Here is a 12,500-nt window from a genome sequence, read left to right on the forward strand (position 1 = left end):
AAAGTATCTTCCATATGAGGAGGTGTGAACAAGTGATGACATAAATCAATAGCATTGCATCTAATAGACAATGTCTCATTTGCACCCCTGCTGGTCAAAATGAGGGTGGTCCCAAAAAGGAGGCATTTTTCACATTGACTGTGTGTCGCTTTTAAAAGTGCTCCCCCTCTGGTCAACATATGAAATAACAAGTGTGTGTGAGAAACTGAAATGCTCTCCCTCTGGTCAACATATGAAATAACAAGTGTGTGTAAAAATGTGAAATGCTCCCCTCTGGTCAACATATGAAAAAACAAGTGTGTGTAAAAATGTTAAGTGTTCCCCCTCTGGTCAACATATGAAATAACAAGTGTTTGTAAAAATTTTAAGTGTTCCCCTCTGGCCAACATATAAAATAACAAGTGTGTGTAAGAAACTGAAATGCGCCCCCTTTTAGCCAAAATTAATCAAATAAATATGTATATAGAGACATACTGTAATAAGTTGAAGTAAATAATAAAGATTAAAAAACAATTACAAACAAAAAATCCCTCCAAAAAATAAATGAACTAAACGCAGTCTTTTTCTCACAATGTGTCAACTTTTTTTCCTCATAAAATTGGGAACAATTTCTCATATTCTTTCTGTTTCTGTAATATTGCAATATTTTCATGTAAGATTATTACTTTTTTATGTAAAATCATTGCTTTTTAATGCAAAATGGCGACATTTGTCATATAAAATTCTGACTTTTATCACAATATTGCCCATTTTTTTGTTGTTCTTGTAAAACAGTGAGATTTTTTTGAGTAAAACTATGACTTTTGTTATCATTTTGCCAGATAATTATTACAATATTTCCAACATTTTAAAGTGTTCTTATAAAATTGTGACTTTTGTCGAGTAAAATGACGACTCTTTTCATAAAATTGACAACATTTTAAGCTTTTCTTGTAAAATTAAAGATTAAGATTAAGATTAAAGTACCAATTGCGACTGTTATTGAGTAAAATTCCAACTTTTATCATAATATTGCACAAATGTTCAGTTTTTCTTGTAAAATTGTGCCTTCTGTTGAGTAAAATGATGACTTTTATTATAATACTGCCAACATTCTAAGTTTTTCTTGTGGAATTGTGACCTTTTTCTTGTGAAATTCCAACTCATTTTTCACAACAAGCTGTTTTGTATTTTTATAGTATGTATATATTATTAATGTTGTAAATACACTTCTTTATATATCTAGAAAGGCTGGTCCTAAAGAAGGAGGCATTTTTCTCAGGTCTCAAGAAGGTAACACATACAAGTGCGTGTGTGTGTGTGTGTGTGTGTGTGTGTGTGTGTGTGTGCACTTGTCTCACCATCCTTGTGTGGACATACACTTGATAAGCCACCCTTTCTTTGAGGATCTTTTAACTTGTGAGGACATTTGCCTGCTCCTCACAACTACAAAAGTAAAATATTTTTTTTACTTTGTGTGTTTTGCATTCTGAAGTGAGGTTGCAACTAGGGATGTCCGATAAATGCTTTAAAATGTAATATCGGAAATTATCGGTATCGTTTTTTAAATTATCGGTATCGTTTTTTGTTGTTGTTGTTGTTTTTGTTTTTTTTGTTTTTATTAAATCAACATAAAAACACAAGATACACATACAATTATTGCACCAACCCAAAAAAAACCTCCCTCCCCCATTTACACTCATTCACACAAAAGGGTTGTATCTTTTTTGTTATTAATATTCTGCTTCCTACATTATATATCAATATATATCAATACAGTCTGCAAGGGATACAGTCCGTAAGCACACATGATTGTGCGTGCTGCTGCTCCACTAATAGTACTAACCTTTAACAGTTAATTTTACTCATTTTCATTAATTACTAGTTTCTATGTAACTGTTTTTATATTGTTTTACTTTCTTTTTTATTCAAGAAAATGTTTTTAATTTATTTATCTTATTTTATTAATTTTTTAAAAAAGTACCTTATCTTCACCATACCTGGTTGTCCAAATTAGGCATAATAATGTGTTAATTCCACGACTGCATATATCGGTTGATATCGGTATCGGTTGATATCGGTATCGGTAATTAAAGAGTTGGACAATATCGGAATATTGGATATCGGCAAAAAGCCATTATCTGACATCCCTAGTTGCAACTCTCTACTCCCATCTAGGGCTAGATGTATATTTTTTCGTCATTCTAGCTATAGTGGAAAGGGGGGCCCTCACAACCCACTAACCAAACGTGGGTCCACACAAAGTAGGCAAGACATGTATGTGTGTGTGTGTGTTATTCCCGGACCCAACCCCTCACCCCAATCTGGGTAGTCTCCATGAGTCCAGGCATGATTTACTGCACCACCGCAGCCTTCCCTGGACACTAAATTAGCGGACTTATTGGACTTTCAAGGGTTTTAGCGCACTACTTTGCATCCCCCCTCCGCCGCAGGTGTATTTCACGTCCTGTGATGATGTAAGACTTGTCATTGAGCTGAAATTGGAATGACTGGATAGAGGAGACTTTTATGGGCGTGATCATTCTTATCAGAGCCGAGTGACAGGATGTCATTTAAAAGTTGAAAGTGAAATTAAGTTATGTCATCACTTTCTCTCTTCTGAAGTCTGATTATTATAATAATAATAATATTAATAATATTAATAATAGATTAGAATTATATTGTAATTGTACACCAGCGCTTCTCAATTATTTTCTGTTACGCCCCCTGTAGGAAGAAGAAAACATTTGACATAAGTAGCATCATTCGTCTATAAGATTGTTGTAAGTACACCTCTGCGTTACATTGTGTCCTTTTTGAACATTGAGAGGGCCCTCACATCCACCATCCTGAATCCCGGGAAGATTGGACTGAAGTTACAACTCGTCCGCCACAGGGGGCGATGTCGGTGTCAGTATCAACACCTCGTCACGGTCAGACCAACACTTGAAAGCCCGGTGTCAGTTTGGACGGAGATCCGATCATCCAAAGTGGAGTAAATGACAGTTTGATGGTCGGTGGCGAGGAGCAGGTTTTGCCACCGGGCTCCGCCCACCAGGAACGGGTACCGACAGGCACTGACGCAAACAGCACTTTCAGCTTGGCGTCATCGTCATCTGTACCGATTCTGATCGGGATCTGAGTTTGTGGAGCCGAGTTATGAACGTTGAAGGTTTTGCGGCAGGGCCGGCAAGTCGAAGTTTGGCGCCAGGCCACGCCCACGTCCTAAGGCGAGGACAAAATTCCTTCGCAGTTTATCACCGCCCATCTGTGTAGTATCTGTCATTTTAATCGCAGCTCATTTGGTCATTACGTTAAAGTACGTTAAAGTACGATCCCCGTTTTTGGTCAAGGGGCGGCCGACGGAAACCAAGATGGCCGACTTCCTGTTTGTTTTCAAATATGGCTTTTTGAGACTTTCACGTGCGTCCTGTCCTGACAGACGCCACCGGCCATTTTCCCGAGGATACGTGAAACTGGGGCGAGGGGCGCAATTATTTACATTTTAAAGGCGGAGCTAGAGAGTCAATGATTGAAGTTTGGGTTTGAGAGATCTGAAACTTCAAAATGTTTCGCTTGCAAAGATATATATTTTTGACAGATTTGAACCATTTAATACTGAACATTTTAATTAAATGAACTCAATAAATAATAATAAGCAACAATAACAATATTTAAAAACACTTTAATCGACAAAATACATACTGTGTATATAATATGTAAATATTACATATATGTTGTATTCTATATCGCTACTATGGTGCATTTTTAGTCTACTTTATACCTGCATTACCCTTTCCATCCTTTGTAACTGAGCTACTGTGTGGAAACATTTCCCTTGTGGATCAGTACAGTTTGTCTAAGTCTAAAACAAAAATGATGTTTTAATCAACATGAGGAAGTCAGGATTATGGCTACAATGGCTTCAGAGGTGTCTTAAGTGGTTAGGAGTTGCCAGCAGGGGATGGCACTGAGGCGAGAGAGACGTGCGCCAACGTTCAGGGAACGGAACAATGTTTTTGTTTTTTTGATGACGAGCAGCTGATCAAACGGTATCGTTTAGACAGAGCGGATATTATTTTTGTCACAGATTTAATACTTTTCGATTCCTTGTTGATTTTTGCATGTGTCTGCAGTGGGCTAGTATATATAGAGCCACCACACCAGTTTCAAATTAGTTGCCTAATTAATGAATTGGAAAGAAAATGTTATGACAGTAGCGTATGTGTGTGGCCGTGAGGTGAGTGACGTCAGTGAGTGTGTGGGCGAGAGAAGAGAGGGAGCGGTAGCGTGAGTGCCGGCGGGGACTAGTTTGTTTTGTATTATTTTGTAGTTTATTGTCAAAATATACACTCCCATTGTCCACTTCAATATTTCCAAGATATTTCTTTATTCTTAGACAACGGATTCCCTTCCGTGATTGGTCATTTCTATGGACACAGAAATGACGTCACCTAAAATTGCGTTTACGGCACATAGTAATGTCGTAATTCAGCTCTGAGTGTGACACTTAAGATTCAGTCCTACACTTCGCTGAAAGTGTGAGTAAGACGCTTGATAACTAACTTTTAAGTGCAGCTTTCAGCCAAGAATTTATTTACTCTTAAGTCAACTCTTAGCAGACTTCTTAGGAGTCATTCTAAGAAGCTTGATAAGTACGGCCCCAGGTTTGTATGTTGCCCCCCCCCCCCCCCCCCCCCCCCCCCGGCCATTAGAGCAGAACTTTTCTACAGCATGTCTGGGTAGCGATGCCGCTCCCAGTCTGTGGAACGCTCTCCCTGACCACCTGAAGGCACCACAGACTGTGGATGCTTTTAAAAAAGCCTTTTTTTTAGATATATGCGTGCTAGTTCTAGTTTTTATTTGTATTATATATATATATATATATATATATATATATATATATATATATATATATATATATATATATATATATATATATATATATATATATATATATATATATATTTATTTATTTTTATTTTTTATTTATTTATTTATTTTTTTAATTTAATTGTATTTATTTATTTATTTATTTATTTTTTAATACACTGTACCACTTTGAGGTTGTTTGCTCAATTGGAAATGCTTTTTACAAATACAATCTATTATTATTACGATGATGCTGGTCCACCTGTGTGAGGTGAGAAGATAATGGCTAATATATATGCTCGCACCCTCACTGGATCAGTTAGCAATAAACGCTCTCCCACTGGGACTTTTTCATTTCCGTCTTTGTTGCGGTCGACCTTGACAACTCTGACAAAGACAAGTGTGGATGCACGACGCCGCCACCAAATAACTAATCAAGTCCCGCGATGAAAACCGACACTTACCTGTTTTGGAATGATGACTACGGTTAGCATCTAAGGTACGGTCGTACCTGGGTTTTCACGGGCAGTCCGTGGTCGCGCCCCCTGTGCGTTGCCACCTGCCATCCGTGTGTAGTAATGTCGTGTTTTTGAAGCACTCCGATCTCATCCCAGCAGCAGTTATCTGGCGTAAATACAACAGGTACTAACTAACACCGCTGATCCAGTTAGCAACGTTATTTGTTACATCGAAATGAACTCTGATCGGCTTGGAGGCGGGCAGGAAGTACTCGCTCCAGCTCACGTCTGCCGCAAGACCAACATCACCAAGCAGTTTGTGGTCAAAAGCTTGCCCCCGTTTGCCACAGTGCTCCTGATTTTTGGTAGGTGAATGGTGCAATTGTAGCCAGAGAAAAGTTGTGTGTTTTCCTGCAAAAACATGTTCACTCAGTCATGATATTATACAGGTGGAACTTGTAAAATAAGAATATGGTGTAAAAGTGCATTTATGTCAATTAACTTCAAATGTGAAACTGATATGTGATAATAACTCATTAGCAAAGTGTCAAGAATTTGTTGGGATTTAATGATCATGACTGTTTTTCAAACCTTTAATTTTCTGGGATCAAGATTTTCATAAACCGTAAACCATAATCATCAAGAAGATAATAAATAAAGTCTTGAAAATGTCACTAAATGTTACATTCTTGTGTCATTTGTACATATGTTTTATATAGTTAAATTCTACAGAAGAATATTTACTTATTCCATACTAAAGAACACTTAATTTTAGAAGAAAATATATTATATTGTGAAATTAGTTATTTAAACATACATTTTATTTACATACCTTAACTGTTTCCAAACGGTGTCTGTAACAGGGCAGTAAAACGGCTGATCAAACAAAACAGAAGTCATGGTCATGGACCCACTAGCTTGCGCAAGCTAGCTCTCCAATCAGCTAAACAGACTCAATAACTCCACGGTGACAGTTTGCTGAATTTACTGAGGAATTTGTGAAAGTGAAACAATACAAAAATAATGCTAACACAGACACTCGTAAACCTGTTAGCATATTAGCTGATGCTAACGACAGTAGCTCGATTACATTACGATAGCACATACAAATATGCATGAAAACACTCCTAAAAACACACATGGGACGCTAGCTGTGAGCTAGTGTATCCTTTTAGGGTGTGTAGTGAAGCATGTTTAGCTATTCCTGGTCCTCCAGTGATAACGTTACGTGTAAGAAACCTACTTTAGGCCAGGATTAGTCACTTAGAAGTAGCTAAAACACTGCGGAGGGACGTTAGCCGCTAGCCACCCATGTTTTAAAGCATCACCGTTTACAGCTTCACCTTTATCGTTCGTTTTTTAAGACAAATTATGTCCATTCTCCCTTGTTGACTCTCAACATGTGCCTCGGCATGAAATAAAAAGTAGCGTGTTTTTTCAAGGGCAGTATAGTACCGTTTTTTAATTCATGAGTCTAAAAGTATGTGTCGTTTAAAGGAAGTCCCTAACCAAAGTTGTTTTGGGATGAAATGTTGCCTTTATTAACGAGACTAAATACGAATTTGAACATTTCTCACCAGGAAAATATTCTTCTGATTGATGGAAAAATGTTCAAACTAAAATGAATCGGACAATCATTTTAATGCATTTTTCATTTATTTATACACTTACCTTCTCTTTTCTCTGGGGGTGTTTTGGTGGTGGTGTTATTGTAATATTTGCTGGAGAGTTTCCGTTGGTAACCTCCTAAACAATATTTACACGTAATAGTCAGTCGGAGCAGAACAGTAAAATGTGCCAACGCAGCAGAAAGGTCCCTTAATTAGCACAATTAAGGATGATGTATGAGAGAGTTAGCCATCAATGACTATGTTTGTCCTGATGCCCTTTTGGAGCTTGCAGCATCCGCCGATGCTGATATTGATCCAATCCGATATCAGCAGGAATCCTGCATGCTGGTATCATTTAGTAGCTTTGATGGAGTGAAAATGAGTCAAAGAGAAGAATGGTAGCTGTGGAAGACACTAACCTGTTTGTTATTAACGGATTTATGCTGTCTTTAAATTGAAGTGAAGGGGTAATTATGTTTTGTCAGAATAATTAATGAGGTTGAATGATGCAGACTCGTTTGTTACTGGGTACTTTCTAATAGCCTTGTAGACTTTGTACAGTATGTGTGACTAATATGTAAGTATAGTTATTTGTTTGTATTGACACGTCACCTTTTATTGTTTAATGATTATTACCTATGTTTATTTGTGTGCTATTGTGTGCTTAGCTGATGTGTAGCCGCTCTCTCTTAGTTGCCTCGCATGTTTACTTTGACTTTTGTCAAATTATGTTTATGTCTTGTTTCAGCTTCCAGAATGTGTTTTTTAGCTTGACAACACTTTGAACTTCCTGTTGGTGATGTTTGACTTCCTGTTGGTAATGATTGTGACTTCCTGTTGGTGAAGATTGACTTCCTGTTGGTGATGTTTGACTTCCTGTTTGTGATGTTTGACTTCCTGTTGGTGATGATTGACTTCCTGTTGGTGATGGTTGACTTCCTGTTGGTGATTATTGACTTCCTGTTGGTGATGATTGACTTCCTGTTGGTGATGATTGACTTCCTGTTGGTGAAGATTGGCTTCCTGTTGGTGATGTTTGACTTCCTGTTGGTGATGATTGACTTCCTGTTGGTGATTATTGACTTAGTGTTGGTGACGATTGACTTCCTGTTGGTGATGATTGACTTCCTGTTGGTGATGTTTGACTTCCTGTTGGTAATGATTGTGACTTCCTGTTGGTGATAATTGACTTCCTCTTGGGGATGATTGACTTCCTGTGTGTGACGATTGACTTCCTGTTGGTGACGATTGACTTCCTGTTGGTGACAATTGACTTCCTGTTGATGACAATTGACATCCTGTTGGTGATGTTTGACTTCCTGTTGGTGATGGTTGACTTCCTGTTGGTGACGATTGATTCCTGTTGGTGACGATTGACTTCCTGTTGGTGATAATTGACTTCCTGTTGGTGATGATTGACTTCCTGTTGGTGATGTTTGACTTCCTGTTGGTAATGATTGTGACTTCCTGTTGGTGAAGATTGACTTCCTGTTGATGATGATTGACTTCCTATTGGTGTTGATTGACTTCCTGTTGGTGATGATTGACTTCCTATTGGTGTTGATTGACTTCCTGTTGGTGATGATTGACTTCCTATAGGTTTAAGATTAAAGATTAAAGTACCAATGATTGTCACACACACTTAGATGTGGTGAAATGTGTCCTCTGCATTTGTCCCATCCCCTTGGGGAGCAGTGGGCAGCAGCGGCGCCGCGCCCGGGAATCATTTTGGTGATTTAACACCCAACTCCAAACCTTTGTTGCTGAGTGCCAAGCAGGGAGGTTATGGGTCCCATTTGTATAGTCTTTGGTATGACTCGGCTGGGATTTGAACTCCAACCTACCGATCTCTGGTTGATGATTGACTTCCTGTTGGTGATGATTGACTTCCTGTTGGTGATGATTGACTTCCTGTTGGGGATGACTGACTTCATGTTGGCGATGTTTGACTTCCTGTTGGTAATGATTGTGACTTCCTGTTGGTGAAGATTGACTTCCTGTTGGTGACGATTGACTTCATGTTGGTGATGATTGACTTCCTGTTGGTGATGTTTGACCTTCTGTCGGTGATTATTGACATCCTGTTGATGATGATTGACTTCCTGTTGGTGATGATTGACTTCCTGTTGCGGATGATTGACTTCATGTTGGTGATGGTTAACTTTCTGTTGGTGACGATTGACTTCCTGTTGGTGACGATTGACTTCCTGTTGGTGACGATTGACTTCCTGTTGGTGATGTTTGACTTCCTGTTGGTGAAGATTGGCTTCCTGTTGGTGATGTTTGACTTCCTGTTGGTGATGATTGACTTCCTGTTGGTGATTATTGACTTAGTGTTGGTGACGATTGACTTCCTGTTGGTGATGATTGACTTCCTGTTGGTGATGTTTGACTTCCTGTTGGTAATGATTGTGACTTCCTGTTGGTGATAATTGACTTCCTCTTGGGGATGATTGACTTCCTGTGTGTGACGATTGACTTCCTGTTGGTGACGATTGACTTCCTGTTGGTGACAATTGACTTCCTGTTGATGACAATTGACATCCTGTTGGTGATGTTTGACTTCCTGTTGGTGATGGTTGACTTCCTGTTGGTGACGATTGATTCCTGTTGGTGACGATTGACTTCCTGTTGGTGATAATTGACTTCCTGTTGGTGATGATTGACTTCCTGTTGGTGATGTTTGACTTCCTGTTGGTAATGATTGTGACTTCCTGTTGGTGAAGATTGACTTCCTGTTGATGATGATTGACTTCCTATTGGTGTTGATTGACTTCCTGTTGGTGATGATTGACTTCCTATTGGTGTTGATTGACTTCCTGTTGGTGATGATTGACTTCCTATAGGTTTAAGATTAAAGATTAAAGTACCAATGATTGTCACACACACTTAGATGTGGTGAAATGTGTCCTCTGCATTTGTCCCATCCCCTTGGGGAGCAGTGGGCAGCAGCGGCGCCGCGCCCGGGAATCATTTTGGTGATTTAACACCCAACTCCAAACCTTTGTTGCTGAGTGCCAAGCAGGGAGGTTATGGGTCCCATTTGTATAGTCTTTGGTATGACTCGGCTGGGATTTGAACTCCAACCTACCGATCTCTGGTTGATGATTGACTTCCTGTTGGTGATGATTGACTTCCTGTTGGTGATGATTGACTTCCTGTTGGGGATGACTGACTTCATGTTGGCGATGTTTGACTTCCTGTTGGTAATGATTGTGACTTCCTGTTGGTGAAGATTGACTTCCTGTTGGTGACGATTGACTTCATGTTGGTGATGATTGACTTCCTGTTGGTGATGTTTGACCTTCTGTCGGTGATTATTGACATCCTGTTGATGATGATTGACTTCCTGTTGGTGATGATTGACTTCCTGTTGCGGATGATTGACTTCATGTTGGTGATGGTTAACTTTCTGTTGGTGACGATTGACTTCCTGTTGGTGACGATTGACTTCCTGTTGGTGACGATTGACTTCCTGTTGGTGATGTTTGACTTCCTTTTGGTGATTATTGACTTAATGTTGGTGATGATTGACTTCCTGTTGGTGATGATTGACTTCCTGTTAGGGATGATTGACAGCGGCTTTACAGCATGAAATTATTCATTTGAATGTAAAATTAAAAATGTTTCTCCCCAAAATGTTGCAACTTTTTCATCTTTAGGAAGACAATAATGTTGTTGAATGATCAAATTATTTGTGGCCATTGATGACTTTTCCTTTCATGGCAGAGAAATGTTAGAAACACACCAGATTGTCTCGTCACCACAACATTCTTCACATGAAATGAATCTTGTGTTGTGGTCACGTACAACCATTAGTGTCGCTAACTCCTTGTTGTGTGTGTGTGTGTGTGTGTGCGTGTGTGTGTGTGTGTGTGTGTGTGTGTGTGCATGCACGTGTGTAAAGTGTGTAATGTTTGTAATTCGTGTAATTTGTGTGCGTGTCCAATGTGTTTGATTGTCTAAAGTGTGTAATTTGCGTGTGCGTGTAGCTTGTATGTGTGTCAAGTGTGCAACCTGTGTAATTTGTGTGCGTGTGTGCAAAGTGTTTAACGTGTTAGTGTGTAATGTGTGTAAGTGTGTAATTTTGTAATGTGTGCGTGTCAGGTGTATGTGTGTTAAGTGTGCATTGTGTGTAATTTTTGTGCGTGTGTGCAAAGTGTTTAATGTTAGTGTGTAATGAGTGCGTAATGTCTGTGTTGTGTGTGTGTGTGTGATGTGTGTTTGTAATGCATGTGCGTGTGTAATGTATGTCATATTGTTTAGTGTGTGTGTTTGTGTTTGTAAAGTGTATAATGTGTGTGTCATGTATGTACTGTGTGTGTACTGGTGTAATGTGTGTAATGTGTGTGTGTGTGTGTAAAATGTGTGTCATGCGTTTATTGTCTGTAATGTCTTTGTAACGTGTGTAATGTGTGTGCAATATAATGGGTGTAGTGTGTGTGTGATGTGTGTATAATGTGTGTGTCATGTATGTACTGTGTGTGTAATGGTGTAATTTGTGTGTAATGTGTGTGATGTGTGTGTGTGTGTGTAATATGTGTGTCATGCGTTTAGTGTCTGTAATGTCTTTGTAATGTGTGTAATGTGTGTGCAATGTGTGTAATGTAATGAGTGTAGTGTGTGTGTAATGTGTGCAAATGTGTAACATGTATAATGTGTGTAACGCGGCTATGTGTGTAAAGTGTAGTGTGCGTCTATGTAAACTTTGTAGTGTGTGTGTAACGTGTATAAAATGTGTGTAAATTGTGTAATGTGTTTAAAGTGTATGAAAAGTGTGTAAAACGTGTAATGTGTGTTAACTGTGTGTAAAATCTGTAAATGTGTGTAATATGTGTGTAATTTGTATAATGTGTGTAAAGTGTGTGTAATGTGGTGTAATGTGTGTGTAATATGTGTGTGTAATTTGTATAACGTGTGTAATGTTTGTGTGTAATGTGTGTGTAAGGATGATGTTTGCCCACCATCGAATCCTCTTATCAAACCGATTCCTTATCGATTCTCTTATGGAGTCCAGATAGGTTGTTGTATATGGAAAAAAACACAATATTTGGTTTAACAAAAGCTCACTTTTATTATATAAGAAAAAAATAAAATAAAATAAATACATAAATATTGACTGTTACGCCCCTAAAAATAAAAAATAAAATAACAATATTGACTGTTGTTACCCAAAGTATATTTAGCGGGATTTTTCCAGAAAAACAAATATATACAGTAACACAAAAACAACCTGTCTCTGTGATCACTATAAGTGTATAAATAATAATATAGTGTTACATAAAATCAGTCCCTTGGGCACAAAACTGAAAATAATACAGCTCTCCAAAAAGTGCACTTCTGCTGCTATTGGAACATACTAACTACACACACAGGCAGACAGCTAACAAACAATCCAAGACGTCTAATAAAGTTCCAAAGCAGATTAATCCATTTAGGCTCTTTATTGTTGTTGATCTTGCTTTGTCTTTTCCCGTCTTTACTTTTGTCTTGCACTGGACTGTTATTTTTTATTTTTTTAAACTGAAATACACACAATGACAAATGTATAAGCTATGTGATTCAATTAAAAATACTGAAA

General features: G+C 38.3%; 1 protein-coding gene across 2 annotated transcripts in view; it reads left to right on the forward strand.

Moving 5' to 3' along the window:
- Positions 1-12,500, forward strand: part of negr1 (neuronal growth regulator 1) — a 366,662-nt gene that overhangs the window by 265,522 nt on the left and 88,640 nt on the right. The window lies entirely within an intron of this gene.

Source organism: Entelurus aequoreus, linkage group LG19 (genome assembly GCF_033978785.1).
Source record: "Entelurus aequoreus isolate RoL-2023_Sb linkage group LG19, RoL_Eaeq_v1.1, whole genome shotgun sequence".
Classification (NCBI taxonomy): domain Eukaryota; kingdom Metazoa; phylum Chordata; class Actinopteri; order Syngnathiformes; family Syngnathidae; genus Entelurus; species Entelurus aequoreus.